At 56.8% G+C, this 16,947-nt stretch overlaps 1 non-coding gene and 1 pseudogene across 1 annotated transcript; both read left to right on the plus strand.

Annotated features, from left to right (window-relative positions):
- Positions 1–4,735: 4,735 nt before the first annotated feature.
- On the plus strand, positions 4,736–4,890 carry LOC146720747 (5.8S ribosomal RNA). The gene has a single exon (XR_014925957.1). It is a non-coding gene; the product is annotated as a 5.8S ribosomal RNA (ribosomal RNA).
- A 1,061-nt stretch (positions 4,891–5,951) lies between these two features.
- On the plus strand, positions 5,952–8,283 carry LOC146720748 (large subunit ribosomal RNA; annotated as a pseudogene).
- The last annotated feature ends 8,664 nt before the right edge of the window (positions 8,284–16,947 follow it).

Raw genomic sequence — 16,947 nt, forward strand, 5'->3', positions numbered from 1 at the left:
TTTACGTAGCTCTCCTCGTTGCGGCTCCGTAAATGCCCTCGTTAAGTGTTCCGGAGTACCGCCCGGGGGTTCCCTCTGGGCTTGAGAGTTCATAACGGTCGTCCAGGTGCCGCCCTCCCGGGTGTCGCCGGTCGGCCGTGGTTGCCGGAGGTTTCGCCCGGCCCGGGGAAGAACGCCGGGCGGGCCCTGGGCCCGGAGGTGTCGCCCGGCCGGAGGTGTTTGCCCCGGGCGGCCGTGGTTCCCGGAGGTGTTCGCCCGTCCCGAGGTGCCGTCCGGTCCGGAGGGTGCCTCCCGGCCCGAGTGCCTCCCGGCCCGGAGTGTGCCAGATGCCCGGCCCCGGAGTGCCGCTGGTCTGCCGTTGTTTCCCGAGGTTTCGCCCGGCCCGGAGGTGCCGCCCGACCCTGAGGTGTCGCCCGGCCCGTAGGTTGACTGCCCGGTGGCCGTGGTTCCCCGTGAGGTTCGCCCGCCCGAGGTGACGCCGGTAGGCAGTGGTTCCGGAGGTGTCGCCCTCGGAGCCGTGCCGTCCGGATCACCTAATTACGACGGCCGTTATGTGGTGCCGCACGTTATAATCCACGCCCGGAACGAGCCCGCTCGAGTGCCGCTCGCCGATTTCGCATCGGGCGAGTGTTCCGTACCGTAACGCTGTCAACCGAGCTTGCGTGTTGCGTATCCTCCTAATATTCGAATATATGTCTCCGAGCACGTGGGTTGAGAGACCTTTTCGATTGTAATGGACAGCGCCTTATTCGAGCATAGCAGCCTATGTAAGTTAACTTGTCGTCCGAAACGTTTTTTACGTAGGCTCTCCTCGTTGCGGCGCCGTAGATTGTCCTTAATTATTCCGGATGTAACCGCGCGGTCGTCTGACGACGAGATTTCATCTCTCAAAAAACGTGCTAAACTTAGGACAAACAAATCAGGGTACAAAGAGCGACCAACAACCAATGGAAGAAAAAACAAAAAACGATGAGGCAAACCCGAAGAGGTTCAACACAACAAAACAGATGGGTTAGGAAACGAAGAAGGGGGAAAGAACTGCGAGAAGCAGGAAGGAAAATGGGAGGTTGAGGAAAAGATATAATAATAGATATCAAGGAAAAGAAGAGTGGATAGGAAAACGAGAGTAGTGGGGGTAAGGGGAGTAGAATAAGGAGTGAGGTAGGAAATAGGCGAAAACAAAAGCTGGAAAACAAGAGAAGACGGACGGGAAAGGTGAGAAGGAAGTTCCAGAAGTGGACGTAAAGGAGAGGAGAGTGCACGAGAGAGCAATAGTAAAGGCGAAGACCGAGCTGTCTATCCGTGAAGGTTCCTCCCGTCACGGAGGTTCGCCCGGTCGGCCGTGGTTCCGGAGTTGTCGCCCGTCCCGGATGTGCCGCCTTTCGGCCGATGTTCCCCGTAGGTGTCGCCGGCCCGGAGGTGTCGCCGGTCGGGCCGTGGTTTCCCCTGAGGTGTCCCGCCCGTACCCGGGTGCCGTCCGGGGTCCGGAGGTGCCTCCGTCCCTCGATTGTTGCCGCCCGGCCCGGAGGGCCGCCCGCCCTGAGTTGGCCGCTGGTCTCCTTGTTTTCCGCTGAGGTGCGCCCGGCCCGAGGTTCCGCCACGACCCGGAGGGCTCTGCCCGGCCCGGAGTGCGCCGGGTCGGGTCCGTGGTCCCGGATGGTGGTCGCCCCGGCCCTGATGGGTCGCCGGTAGGCCGTGTTTTCCGGGGTGTCGCCCTTTCCCGGAGGTTCGTCGTCACCTAAGTTGACGACAGGCCTTTATGTGGTTGTCCGCACGTATAAATCAGCCGTAACGAGCCGTCTGATTGCCGCGCGCGCGATTTACGCACGGGCAGTTTCCGGACAGTAATCGCGTCCAACCGCATCTTGCGTGTTGCGTATCTCCTTTAATAATTCCGAAATATATGTCTCCTACACGGGGTTTGAGAAACACTTTCGAGTTGTCAACAATCGACAGGCGCCTTATTTCGAGCGAGCGCGAATAGTGTACTTATCGTCCGCAACTTTTTACGTAGCTCTTCCTCGTTGCGGGCGCCGTAAATTGTCGTAATGTGTTCCGGAGGTACGCGCCGGCGGTCGGTCTGACTAACGAGAGTTCATCGGTCGTCCGGAGGTGCCGCCCGTCACGAGGTTCGCCGGTCCGGCCGTTGTTGCCGGAGTTGCCGCCGGTCGGCCGATGTTTCCCGGAGGTTTCGGCCCGGCCCGGAGGTGTCTCCGGTCGGGCCGTGGTTCCCGGAGGTGTCGCCCGTCCCGGAGGTGCCGTCCGTCCGGAGGTGCCGCCTGCGCCCGAGGTGCCTGTCCCCCCGAGGTGCCGTCCTGTCCGGAGGTGCCGCCCGGCCCGGAGGTGGCCGCTGGTTCCCTGTTTTCCGTAGGTGTCGCCCGTGCCCGAAGGTGCCGCCGACCCGGAGGTGCCGCCCGGCCGGAGTGCCGCCCTGCCCGTAGGTAACCGTCGGTGCGTTTATACCTTATGTCCCTGCATTTCGTTTGTTTCCTTCTTAATTAATTGCTAATTATCGTTGTTTGACATTCGCCATACGGCTATCGTGATAATATTTTATCGTACAATAGGACTTTTCGATCGTTCGCTCTCCGCGACATGTTCTCGATTGAACGCGCCTTTCGGCGCTCGCGCTCGCATACGGCCGTGCGTAGGAACCGTGCGTCGCCGACCGCCTGGCCGGCCGGTTGGGTACTATAAGAGATACGTCGCGCTCGGCGCGTCGAACGAGTCCGAGCGAGTCCGGACGAGTCGTAAACGTACTTTCTCGAGTCTCTCGCCACTCAGGCGTGTTTTCGACCGCTCTCCGTACCGTCGCCGACACGCTTGGCCGGTCGGTTGGGTACTATAAGAGGTAGGAGAGATTAATATTGTACGTGTCGCGCTCTCGACGTTGACAAACGAAGAATCGCCCGAACGGGTCGAGAACGGATTTTGTCGAGTCGCGACTCTGACACGAGAGAGAACATTTATATAAAATGTTTGATTTGGAAACCACGAATATATAAAATAATATACGATCGTCGCAGAACGCGCCGCCGCCAAGTCTTCTCATGCTTGGAGGTTGCGTGTCTCGCGAGAACGTACGTTCCGACTCTCGCGTCGTCTCGTATTCCTCTTCGCCGGGGATTACGGGGCGGCTCTTCTCGTTCGTGACGCCGAACGCGCGCAAAATTAACGCACACTTATTTATTACGAGCACAGCATTGCCACGAGTCGGCTGTCAGCAGACCGAATGGCTCTTAATGTGGCGCGCACGCCCTAGAATGTGTTGGCCGCGCGTTTTCCCCGCGTTTTCGTACGCAGCATCGGAATCGTCGGCTTGACAGATTGATAGCTCTTTCTTGATTCGGTGGGTGGTGGTGCATGGCCGTTCTTAGTTGGTGGAGCGATTTGTCTGGTTAATTCCGATAACGAACGAGACTCTAGCCTGCTAAATAGGCGTACCTTATGGTATCGCGAAGGCCCCCGGCTTCGGCTGGCGGGTTTTTACTACCAACGTACAAACAAATCTTCTTAGAGGGACAGGCGGCTTCTAGCCGCACGAGATTGAGCAATAACAGGTCTGTGATGCCCTTAGATGTTCTGGGCCGCACGCGCGCTACACTGAAGGAATCAGCGTGTGTTCCCTGGCCGAAAGGCCCGGGTAACCCGCTGAACCTCCTTCGTGCTAGGGATTGGGGCTTGCAATTGTTCCCATGAACGAGGAATTCCCAGTAAGCGCGAGTCATAAGCTCGCGTTGATTACGTCCCTGCCCTTTGTACACACCGCCCGTCGCTACTACCGATTGAATGATTTAGTGAGGTCTTCGGACTGGTGCGCGGCAATGTCTCGGCATTGCCGATGTTGCCGGGAAGATGACCAAACTTGATCATTTAGAGGAAGTAAAAGTCGTAACAAGGTTTCCGTAGGTGAACCTGCGGAAGGATCATTAACGTTCCGGAGGTCCTGCTCTGCGTCGAGAGTCCTCTCTTTTGGGAGAGACGCGCGCTCGCAGCAGTCGGCGACTGAATGGACGCGCTGAAAAGGCGCTCTCAGAGAAAAAGAAAATAACGGATTTGACGGAATTTGTTGTTGTGTTTTGATATAACGACGGACGCCGTCGCGCCTCTCTGACCGAAAGTAGTCGGCAAGCAGAGCAGCGCGCCCGGCGGTGTTCGACGACGATTCGGAGCGAGACGCTTCGCGATCACGCTCGTGTGTGTGCCATTCTCCGGCCATACACACACGCAGAGCGTCGATTCGGCGTTGAGCGCGAACCGGTGGTAACCTATGCCCGCGCACGCGTGTGTGCAGCACCCACGACGTTCGTCGACGCGCGCCCTCCCCGTTGTCGCGGGGCAGCGGTCAACGTGCCGAGAACACACGGTGTGCGACCGCGAGTGCCGAGCGAGAGGACCCCCATATATTATTATAATATATATATATAACACAGAGAAGGGATCGATGATATTTCGACCAATCTGTCAACTGTGTCGGTCCGACGGTTTCTTCAAAGAGCTTCCGCCCCGGCTCTCCCGTTGCGGGAGAGACGCTCCGAACGAGAAACACAGAACTCTATCTTTGTGCCGTAGCCTTCCCTGCCGGGAGGCGGCGGTCCGCGCGCGTCCTCGGACGCGCGCGGACAGGCTGATCGAAGAGCCACCACGATTATTCTCTCTCTCTCGTCCGAGAGAAGAGACCACGATGGTTGAACGAGAAGCGCGTTTCTTCGCGAACGCAAAAATTTCGAACGATTACCCTGAACGGTGGATCACTTGGCTCGTGGGTCGATAAAGAACGCAGCTAATTGCGCGTAAACTTGTGAACTGCAGGACACATGAACATCGACATTTCGAACGCACATTGCGGTCCACGGATACAATTCCCGGACCACGCCTGGCTGAGGGTCGTTTTAGTACCCCTAAACTGCTTGCGCCCGAAAAGCGCGTACGGCCACGACGCGGGCGACCAGAGAATGGCGCGCGCGTCGCCTGTGCCCTGTGCAACGCTTACAATGGGCGTACGAGCGATCGTTGGACGTTCGCCCGAGGTGTCTGTGCCGCGCCGACCGGCCGCGGTGCAAATCCTGGCGTCGTCTGAAATGACACACCGAAATAATAATAATAATAATGAGGAGGAGAAGCGCACAAGCGTGTAAAACGTTGGCGAACGCGCGCCCAGAGAATGCTGCGCGAATTAAGAGGGGGAGCGTGTTTGTGTATCCAAGTCGTGTGTGTACGCGAGAGCCGAGGAGAAATGGGATGAGAGTAAGAGCGCGCGCGAAGGGAGCAACAAACGGCCAAAAAAAGGGTCAGGACGGTGAATGGCACCGCTTTCCCTAGAGCGGCGCGTGCGTCGTTGTCTCCCGAAAGTAGGTAGCGCTTGTCTCACCGTCTCTCCTCTCCGTACATCACACAGACTGACCGGACTGCTCTCGCACTCTGTGCCGCGTCTCTCGGTGCGATAGCGCTCGAGCGTCTTATGCCGAGGCGCCCTTGCCCGCACACATAACGGTATTACGGAGAAATATACGGCGCGTCGTCGTCCGGCGGAGAGAGCATTCGTAATCCTTTACCTCTTTACGGAGAAGGGTTTTGAATCGCGAGCCGACCGCGTGTCCGAGTCCACGAAATTTTCGTAAAGCGAAAAAAGGGGACCGGCGCGCCGCGTCGTGTACTCGTCGAATCGATTCCGCCCGAATTTCGTATATAAAAGAGAAGGGAGAGCCGAGAATCTCGAACCCCGCGATATATCGTCTCCATTACCACCAACGAGTGTGTGTGCGGTTAGCGCCCCGGCGATTTGCCTTCTCGCGTATTTCGTGTGCTGCCGCTGCTGCTCTCTCGTTCGACGCTCTCTCTCTCTCCCTCTTATAATATATATTATAGAGGAGAGACGACGATGAGCGACGCGGAGGAGGCAAACGGCTACGAAAACTCACTATGCGACGACCTCAGAGCAGGCGAGATTACCCGCTGAATTTAAGCATATTATTAAGCGGAGGAAAAGAAACTAACCAGGATTTCCTTAGTAGCGGCGAGCGAACAGGAAAGAGCCCAGCACCGAATCCCGCGGTTCCGCCGCAGGGAAATGTGGTGTTTGGGAGGATCCGCTTATCCCGAGGTGCCGCGTCGCGTCCAAGTCCATCTTGAATGGGGCCACTTACCCGTAGAGGGTGCCAGGCCCGTAGCGACCGGTGCGCGCCTCGGGAGGATCTCTCCTTAGAGTCGGGTTGCTTGAGAGTGCAGCTCTAAGTGGGTGGTAAACTCCATCTAAGGCTAAATACGACCACGAGACCGATAGCGAACAAGTACCGTGAGGGAAAGTTGAAAAGAACTTTGAAGAGAGAGTTCAAGAGTACGTGAAACCGTTCAGGGGTAAACCTAAGAAACCCAAAAGATCGAACGGGGAGATTCATCGTCAGCGGCGCTGGCTTCGCGTCGGTCGGCGATGTCCCGCGGAGTCCTTGCGGCTCGCGCGCGGGCACGCTACCGTGCGCCGATGTCCGGCGCTCGTCGTCGTGCACTTCTCCCCAAGTAGAACGTCGCGACCCGCTGGGTGTCGGTCTACGGCCCGGGTGCGGTGTCTGTCGCGTCGCCGGTAAAACGGCACGCGACAAACCCTCGGTCGCCCGGCCGGCTGCTCGGCGGTACGCGCAAGGTATCAGGCCGCACTATTCACGGTGCGTGGAGACCGTCGCAAGCGCGCGCCACGGTACTCGGAGGTTACGGACTTCGCGCCGTCCCCGGTCCTGGCCCGCTGTTGGTTACAGTACGGTACACCTTCGACAGGCCTGCGAACGTCTCCCGCGGTCTCGCGGGAGACCGATACCGGTCGGCGACGCAACTGCTTTGGGTACTCTTAGGACCCGTCTTGAAACACGGACCAAGGAGTCTAACATGTACGCGAGCCATTGGGACTTGTCGCGAGACCTAAAGGCGTAATGAAAGTGAAGGTCGGCCCTGGCCGTCGACCTAGGGAGGATGGGCCGCGTCGCGATGCGGCCTCGCACTCCCGGGGCGTCTCGTTCTCATCGCGAGAAGAGGCGCACCCAGAGCGTACACGTTGGGACCCGAAAGATGGTGAACTATGCCTGGTCAGGACGAAGTCAGGGGAAACCCTGATGGAGGTCCGTAGCGATTCTGACGTGCAAATCGATCGTCGGAACTGGGTATAGGGGCGAAAGACTAATCGAACCATCTAGTAGCTGGTTCCCTCCGAAGTTTCCCTCAGGATAGCTGGCACTCGGCCGTTCCGCACGGAACGCGCGCGAGTCTCATCTGGTAAAGCGAATGATTAGAGGCCTTGGGGCCGAAACGACCTCAACCTATTCTCAAACTTTAAATGGGTGAGATCTCTGGCTTTCTTGAATTATGAAGCTACGAGCATCTTCGGATCAGAGTGCCAAGTGGGCCATTTTTGGTAAGCAGAACTGGCGCTGTGGGATGAACCAAACGCAGAGTTAAGGCGCCCAACTCGACGCTCATGGGACACCATGAAAGGCGTTGGTTGCTTAAGACAGCAGGACGGTGGCCATGGAAGTCGGAATCCGCTAAGGAGTGTGTAACAACTCACCTGCCGAAGCAACTAGCCCTGAAAATGGATGGCGCTGAAGCGTCGAGCCTATACTCTGCCGTCAGCGGCAAGTGGGGCGGCAACCGGGAGCGGGCGTTAGTCTTCTCTCGCGTCGTCACGAAGCCCTGACGAGTAGGAGGGTCGCGACGGTGAGCGCAGAAGGGTCTGGGCGCGAGCCTGCCTGGAGCCGCCGTCGGTGCAGATCTTGGTGGTAGTAGCAAATACTCCAGCGAGGCCCTGGAGGACTGACGTGGAGAAGGGTTTCGTGTGAACAGCCGTTGCACACGAGTCAGTCGATCCTAAGCCCTAGGAGAAATCCTATGTTAATGACGGCGTACAATATACTCGAGTGTCGAGAAATAATAATAAATATTATACGAAAGACACACGCCCGTCGGGCGAAAGGGAATCCGGTTCCTATTCCGGAACCCGGCAGCGGAACCGCATACAATTCGGGCCCTCGTAAGAGTGTTCGTCGGGGTAACCCAAAATGACCTGGAGACGCCGTCGGGAGATCCGGGAAGAGTTTTCTTTTCTGTATAAGCGTTCGAGTTCCCTGGAAACCTCTAGCAGGGAGATAGGGTTTGGAACGCGAAGAGCACCGCAGTTGCGGCGGTGTCCGGATCTTCCCCTCGGACCTTGAAAATCCAGGAGAGGGCCACGTGGAGGTGTCGCGCCGGTTCGTACCCATATCCGCAGCAGGTTTCCAAGGTAAAGAGCCTCTAGTCGATAGAATAATGTAGGTAAGGGAAGTCGGCAAATTGGATCCGTAACTTCGGAATAAGGATTGGCTCTGAGGAGCGGGGCGTGTCGGGCTTGGTCGGGAAGCGGGTCTGGCTGACGTGCCGGGCCTGGGCGAGGTGAACGGTCGGCGTTCTCGCGCCGGTCCCGGGATCCGAGCTCGGTCCCGTGCCTTGGCCTCCCGCGGATCTTCCTTGCTGCGAGGCTTCCGTGGCGGCGCGAGCCGTCGTGGTCGTCCTCTTCGGCCGCCATTCAACGCTCAGCTCAGAACTGGCACGGACTAGAAGAATCCGACTGTCTAATTAAAACAAAGCATTGCGATGGCCCTCGCGGGTGTTGACGCAATGTGATTTCTGCCCAGTGCTCTGAATGTCAACGTGAAGAAATTTAAGCAAGCGCGGGTAAACGGCGGGAGTAACTATGACTCTCTCGGTCCTCAAAGCAACACGCCGCGATGGTACTTAGAGAGAGTTGTGGTTGGTTCGTGATGCGCCAACGAAGTCCTCTAGTAAGGACCTTCAGCCTCTCACGTCCAAGTTGTACCTCCACCTCCTCGTGGTGCTCCCGGAAACGGCCTACTTTGGAAGTTTAGACTCGGTAGGTGTCGACTAAGCGAGTGTACAGCGAAGTGCGCCCCTAAGGGCTTCGGCCCATGCGCCTACGGTCATGGTGAGTTGTGGGGCCAAGAAAGACCGGGGTTTCTTGGGGGGCTCTCGGTTGTCAATCCGTTTGCCCCCCTACACGCAGTAAATTATGAATAAAGCTAAGAATGATTCTGATGTCCCGGGTTCTCGGATGGCCCGGGGTCTGCGTGCGAGTGCTCGCTTGAGTGAGCGCGCGAGAGGTGCGGAGGACCCTGACGGGGTCGCAGCTGGTCCGTCGCGAATCACTATAAGGACCAGCCAGGCTGAAGTGGACAGCCTAGAGGAGGAGATGGTCAGCTGTGAGCATTGCTCGGCGAGATTCCGGAACATGCGTGGTCTTGGTGTCCACAAAGTACGTGCACACCCACTACAAGCCAACAGTGCTATCAATGTCGACCGCGTAAAGGCCAGATGGTCAGTGGAGGAAACTAGACTCATGGCACGCGCTGAGGCTGAAGGCACCTTAGCCGGGAACCTTTCATTAACCAGTATCTGGAGACAAGGTTCCCCAATAGGAGTCTCGAAGCCATCAAGGGTAAACGGCGACAGGAGCCTTACCGAGTGATGGTTAGAGACTTCTGCCAAGAGATCCAATGGCGTCGCGCGATTGTGATCGATGAGGGCGATAGGGATGGTGTGGTGATGACACGAGCCGACACCATTCCTGCGGCCATTGAGGCTAGTACTGACGATCAAAGCGCACATCAGCCTCCCCCTGAACAAAGTTCTCAGAGGCTGCGGGACAAGATACAATCACTCGTAGAGCAGAGTGCGGCGTTCCGTAGCTACGAGGCTGATACTCTTGCTGGCACGGCAAGAGATGCTCTGACGGCGGGGAGGGTCGACGTCTTGGCTATCGAAAGATGGCTGGGCATGATCTTCCCTCGGCCGCTACAAGTGCGCCCTCCGCAACGCGTTTCGGCAAAGAAGCACTGTCCTCCAGTTAAACAAGAGAGCAAGGAGCAGAAGAGAAAGAGGGAGTATGCAATTGTGCAATCCCTCTACAGAAAGAACAAGAAGTCCTGTTTGTCGCGTATCCTCGAGGGCGACTCGGTGCGCGAGAGGCCGTCTGCTGTCGAATTCCTTAACTGCTGGCGCCCCATTATGGAGGCCTCCAGCGGTGCGGATGGAGACATGACGGACTTGCGTGAGTTGTTTGGGGAGGCGGCACAGGCTGCGAGTGCTGGCCGGGGCCGTACGTCGGGCCCGAGAGGAATTCACCTCGAAGGTCTCGGCGATGGCGCTGCCACGGATCCAGTTCCTGTGGCGGATAAGACCTTGCTCTGGGATCCTGTAACACCTGCAGAGGTGAACAGGATTTCCGTAAGGACTGGCACTGCGCCCGGATTGGACCAGATTACGCCGAGGATGTGGAACGCTGTTCCTGCGATTCTTCGTGCGCTTCTGTTCAATCTGCTGCTCCTGGCAGAGACGATTCCCTCATCAATCGCCACAACCAGAACGGTATTCCTTGAGAAGGGGAGTATGTCCGATCGGCCAGGTCCGACGGAGTACCGACCTCTCAGCATAGGATCCGTTATAATAAGACACTTCCACAAGATATTGGCAAAGAGATTGGCAGCCCTCGACATCTTCGACAGGCGCCAAAGGGGGTTCCGGCCGGTGGACGGGGTATGTGAGAACGTCACAGTCCTTTCATCCGTGCTTTGGGACGCCCGGAGGCGCTGTCGTTCTCTGCATGTGGCGTGCGTCGATCTGTCGAAAGCTTTCGATACGGTTGCGCATGCTGCTATTCATACGACTCTCGATGAGCTGGGGCTCCCTCGGGAGTTTAGAGAGTACGTAAGGGCTGTCTATTCGAATGCGCTGACCGAGTTGCAGGGGGTCAGCGCTAAGGAAGTGTCGGCCATCAAGATCGGCCGTGGCGTGAGACAGGGTGATCCGTTGTCGCCCCTGCTGTTCAATCTGGTCGTAGATAGAGCACTAGGAATTCTCTCGGAGGACGTTGGCTATCGGTTGGGTGGCCGGCTTATCAATGCACTGGGCTACGCAGACGACATTGTGCTCCTGGCCTCTACCAGAGATGGGCTGCAGGAGAACTTGACACGGCTTCATGACGCCTTTATGCGAAATGGGCTCGAGATCAACGCGAGAAAGACCGGAGTGCTGTCCATGGTGGCGTCCGGCAAAGACAAGAAGGTGAAGGTGGACACCACACCTTATTTCACCGTGGGGGGAGCGATGATACCGCAAAGATCCCTGGTCGATGTCTGGACGTATCTGGCCTGCGAGTACACAGGTGCTAGGGAACTCGCAAGCGATCCACCCTTAGCTCAGGCCATCGAGCAACTCACGAGGGCACCTCTTAAGCCGCAACAGCGGCTGAGGTTGTTGCGTGACTGTCTCCTTCCACGGTATTATCACCGATGGACAGTGGGTACGGTCTCGGCCAAAACCCTCAAGGGTAAGGATATCATCGTACGCACTGCGGTGCGACGATGGCTGCGTTTTCCCCATGATGTTCCTGCTGGATACCTGCATGCGCCGATACAGAGTGGCGGGCTTGGAATGCCTCTATTGAGAACTTTGATCCCAATTCTGAAGCATAACCGACTGCAGCGGTTGTGTCGGAGTACTCTGCCCGCAGCATGCGCGGCTGCCGAAACCACGTATGTGGCTAGGCAGCTTGTCTGGTGTGAAAACCAGATGCGAGTGCGGGGCCATAGAGTGACTACAACCGCTGAGCTCAGACAGCAGTGTGCGGCCTGGTTGCGCGAGTCGTGCGATGGGAGTGGACTCAGAGAGGTTGCGGCCTCCAACCTGAGCTCCTACTGGGTATCGGCTGGCGCCGATGCCATCCCAGGTGCCGACTACGTGCACTATCACCACATACGGGCTAACTGCATACCGTCTAGAGCGAGATGCTCCCGAGGTCGTGATGGGCGCGATAATCGCTGTCGTGCCGGTTGTCCCGAAACCGAGACGCCGGCTCACTGCGTGCAACGCTGCTTCAGAACGCACGGAGGGAGAATCCTGCGGCATGACGACCTATGCCGTCAAGTTGGTGGCAATTTACAGCAGAAGGGATGGCGCGTCGATGCGGAACAAGCGTATTCGACGTCTGCCGGCCGGAGGCGGCCCGACCTGACCATCGCTAAGGGTGGTGAGGCAGTGGTCGTAGACGCGCAAGTAGTGTCTAGCGAAACCGCGTTGGAGATGTCCCACGAGCGTAAGGTGGAGAAGTACCGATCATGTAATGATCTGGCAGCCGCTGTGGCGGAGCGCACAGGAGTACCTCGAAATAATGTTCGTTTTACCGCCATTACAATTTCGTGGCGAGGTGTCTGGAGCTCGCGAAGCGAGTCTGAGTTGCGAGAGCTGGGTTTAACGTCCGCCCAGCTCCGAACGTTGACGACTCGAGTTTTGTGGGGCTCATGGCTGAACTGGAAACGTTTTAACGCAATGACATCGCGTTATAACGAAGGAAGGCGGAACGTGGCCTCATCTGGTGGTGCATGATGGATGGCGCGTAGAGTTGGGGGCCTCCGCATCAATCGCGCGAGTTTGAATGATTGCGTGAATGGTCGAGGTGAAGTAGTACGAGCTGCCTGTGGCTAGCTCCGACCTTCACGCTCCAGGGTGTTGACTGCGAACACCAACAGTAAACAGCTCTGCAATATCGTTGTCGGTGGCGACTTGGCGACTGTGATTTTGTAGCAGTCGTCGCGCACCGTAGACGAAACATAGCCAAATGCCTCGTCATCTAATTAGTGACGCGCATGAATGGATTAACGAGATTCCCACTGTCCCTATCTACTTATTAGCACAGCATTGCCACGAGTCGGAGTCGCAAGACCGAATGGCTCATATGTGGCGCGCACACCTAGTGTGTAGTAGCGTGGCTCCCTCTTGCTTGTTTCGCACGCAGAGCCGGGGCCGAGGCGTGAATGTCGAGGAGTCGAAGGAGAGTTTAAAATAAAAGTGAAACTGCGAATGACTAGATTGACCAGCACAAACTCTGGACAAACAGTCTAGGAAATGAAAACGCAAAATTAGTAAACAAACCGATAGCCCAAAAACTGGTGTCCTAAGACTTGGCCCCAGAGTGTTCGGCCCGGAGCTCGCCGCTTCCCCTTACAAACTCTGGGAGCCTCGAAAATACGGATTGTTCCCAGGCGCGCATGCCGGGTCTGTCGAGTGTCGGGGCGAAGGTCGCAAGCGTGTCCCTAACGGGACGCCGCATACGTTTGTGGCTGGAAACCGGCTCGATGGATCGGACATGCAGTGGAACAATCTAAGAACACCCGGTGTTTCTCTCTGCGGCATGCGGCACGCAGGGAGGTTCGCCGGGAGTTGTCCGAAGGGGCAGTCACCCAGACTGAGTGCAAAATGGACCCGGTCCCACGGGCTATGGGCCCAGACCTTGAGGACGGAAGGAAGTCAGGCAGTGTGCGTTGGAAGTCAGCAAAGCATCCGTAAAAGCAGTACGTGGCGACTCGGCCCTTGGGGTGCACTCCGGTGCAACTCACGGGGCTGGCCACGCGGTGGGTTTCAAAAAGGGCTAAAGGCAACACGCCTTAAGGACCCAGTTGGACCCATCGCAAGATTGAAAAGCAACACGCCGCGTGGCGACTTGGCCCCCCGGGGATGCACTTCGGTGCAACTCACGAGGCTGGCCACGCGGTGGGTTTCAAAAAAGGGCTAAAGGCAACACGCCTTAAGGACCCAGTTGAACCCAATGTAGGATTGCAAAGCAACACGCCGCGTGGGGACTCGGCCCCTAGGGTGCGCTTCGGCGTCGCTGTCGGGGGCTGCCGCGACGCGTGTTGAGACTGACAGAAAACGTAAAATGCAAATGGGTGCGGCCCTGGGGACAACAAAGCAAGGGGTTGAAAAGAATGGGCGGGACCTCCAGCCACATCATGGCCAGCGAGTGTCCACAAGCGTAAAAGGTTTCCCGAGTAGTGCCGGGAACCCCAAAAACTCCCCAAGATTCTGAAGCAACACGCCGCGGCGAAGGAAGGGAGCTTATTATTTTCAGGTCCTCCACCCTCAGGCTTACACACTGCATTGCTACGAGTCGGCGTCACTGACCAAATGGCTCACAAGTAACTCTTTTCTTTTCAGGAACATCATCATCATCGGTATCCTCGTCGTTGCTCCGGTCGTTTCGTCTCGCTTAACCTCGTCTCGTTCGTTCGTCTGCTTCGGGTGGAATGCCGATGATCGGGTAGGCGTTTCCAAACAATGGCGCTCGTCTTAATGTTAAGGTGTTAGGTACCGTGCCGAGGGCATGAATGGTCGCGTAGACGATAAGATCGCGGCCGCTAACGGTCCGCCCGGGATATCTGCCGCCCTCCCGGTGTATTTAGGCTTGGCGGCGTAGTGGTGGCTCTGCGTCGCTTGACCCCCTTTCCACCGTACTCGTGGGAACATAGATGGAATTAGTAAAATCTTTGGTTAGGAGAAGTGCCCGCCTGGTAAAACGCTTCCTGCCGGGTGGGGCAGCAGCCCAGGAAGCGCTTAGTGGTAGCGGCCTTCGTGCCGTCCGAGTTGTGCTAGCCAGATGCGACGCGACCGTGAGAGAGCCCACGCCGAGGTCCGAAGGTCGGCTGGGACCGAGCGCTGAAGCAAAGAAAAATCGCGAAAACAGAGTTAGGATTAGTACCGCGATTAGCCCCGCGAATAGCTCCGCGACTTGCGCCACCGTAAATGACGACGAAATTAGCTCCGCGAACTCCCCAAAACCCCAACCCCACACCCAAAATAAATCGGATCGAGCCGGGCCGCAACAAAACGCGGCAAGCTCCCCTTTTACTCCTACCTCGTCTGGAAGTTTCTCACTGGCGACCACGGGAGTGAGAATCCTGCAGCTGAACATGAGACGTTCAGCTAAAGTCACGGGAGAGGAGCGTCAGCTCGTCGTCGAAAAGCGACTTGACATCTTGTTATTGCAGGAACCATGTGTCAGGAAGCGGGACACGGGTCACACCTTCGTTGGGCTAGGATTGGGAATGAGAGTGGCCGCCGTACGCTCGCAACGCCCGTGGGCGGCGGTGGCAGCCTGCAACTCTCAATTTCAGCTACTGTTTATCTCGCAGCTCAGCACAGCTCACTGCGTCTGCGCAGAAGTGCAAGCACCTGGCTTCTCCTTCTATGTGGCTTCGTGCTACTTTCAGTACTGCGAAGAAATAGAGAAGCACCTCAGGCACCTCAAAATGGTGTTTCATTCGCTGAGGGGGAAGAGATTGATAGTTGCGATAGATGCCAATGCCCGATCGCCGCTGTGGGGTCCCCAGGAGGCGGACGAAAGAGGTGCGAAAGTCGAAGACCTCATCCGGGCATCTGGTATAGAGGTGGTCAACGATGCTGGCCAGAAACCCACTTTTTGGACGGCAAGAGGTTCATCATATATCGATGTGACCTTGGCGTCGCCCTCCATGGCCCGGTTCATCAGGGAATGGAAGGTACGGGACAATTGGACAACCAGCGACCACAACTCCATCGACATCAGGCTCAGAGTGCCGAAGGGGCGGGACGCCGGGGGTGCCGCGAACATGAGGTTCGACACCCGTCGGGCCGACTGGGAACGGTTTTCCGGGACCCTCGCTGATCTTTCAGGGTCCATGCTGGAGGCGCTCGAGTTGAGGTCGGCAGAGGAAGTAGAGGAAATGGCCGAAAAGCTCGCAGTTGTCCTTAGCGAGACATGCAAGGCCTCAATGCCAAGGAAAAGGCATTTTAGGAAATCCAACCCGTGGTGGACTAGGGAGCTAACAATCTTCAAGAAAAGGCTATACAGGTTGAGACGTGGCCTGCAGAAGGAACATGGCCAGCCCTTATACGTGGAAAAACTGTCGGAGTACCGCTCTTCTTTGCGGCTGTATGGCAGAAATATAAAAAGGGCAAAGATCGATAGTTGGCGGGAATTCGTAACATCTCATGGAAATTTAGAACCTTGGGGCTTCGTTTATAAGCAACAAGCGGAGAAACTCCGAGTAGAAAGAGTGCTCAGCACACTCAGGCATGGCGAATCTTCAACCATGACTCTAGAGGAAACAGCCAACTGTCTTCTTAAAGTACACGTCCCCGACGACCGAATCGCGAGCGATACACCCGAACAAAGCGTATTGCGGGTAAACGCGTACACGCCACCTGAGACACCGGACGCCTCTCATTTCACGGTGGCAGAAACGATAAGAGCAGCGAAGACTCTCAAAAACAACAAAGCACCGGGAACCGACCTCGTGGAAGTTAATGTATTAAAAGCAGCGTTGAAAGTGATCCCCGGCCAGATCACTAAACTGTTTAACGGGTGCCTAAAGTGGGGCGTCTTTCCCTCCGCCTGGAAGATTGGCTCGTTGCGGGCCTTGCTGAAGGGAGAGGACAAGGACGAAAGGGACCCGAAATCCTATAGACCAATTTGTCTCCTCTCCGTGGTAGGTAAACTTTTCGAAAAATTAATTAAGGAGCGTCTAACGGGAACGTCGCTGGCGCTGGGTAGAATTTCGGATCGACAGTTCGGCTTTCTCGCGGGAAAATCGACAGAGGACGCGATAGTAGAACTGCGAAGACTGGTAAGGACCTCCGAGGGTAGATACGCCGTCGCGTTACTTTTCGACATTTCGGGTGCGTTCGACAACGTCTGGTGGCCTTTGGTCTTAGACGCGCTGAAGTCCCGGGACTGCCCGCGAAACGTATTCGAGGTAATCCGAAGTTACTTCGACAATCGAATAGTGAAGCTCGCGATAGGTTCGGTAGAGGTTTCCAAGCGGGCGTCGAGGGGGTGCCCGCAGGGCTCCGTCCTCGGTCCGGCCTGCTGGAACCTAATGTTTGACGGTCTTCTGCGACGGCTGGAAGCGGAAAAAATAGAATTCGTGGCATACGCGGATGATCTCGCCGTCGTAATAAGCGGAAACTCGCGTAGAGAGATAGAGGTAGAAGGTCAACGCGCGGCGAACCTAATAACAAAATGGTGCGAGTTCGCGAAACTCCAGGTCTCGGAGCAAAAGACCGAAGCCATAGTCCTTAAAAACGAAGCGGTACAAC

Source organism: Nylanderia fulva, unplaced genomic scaffold (genome assembly GCF_048542155.1).
Source record: "Nylanderia fulva isolate GAGA-0341 unplaced genomic scaffold, ASM4854215v1 Scaffold619, whole genome shotgun sequence".
Lineage (NCBI taxonomy): Eukaryota > Metazoa > Arthropoda > Insecta > Hymenoptera > Formicidae > Nylanderia > Nylanderia fulva.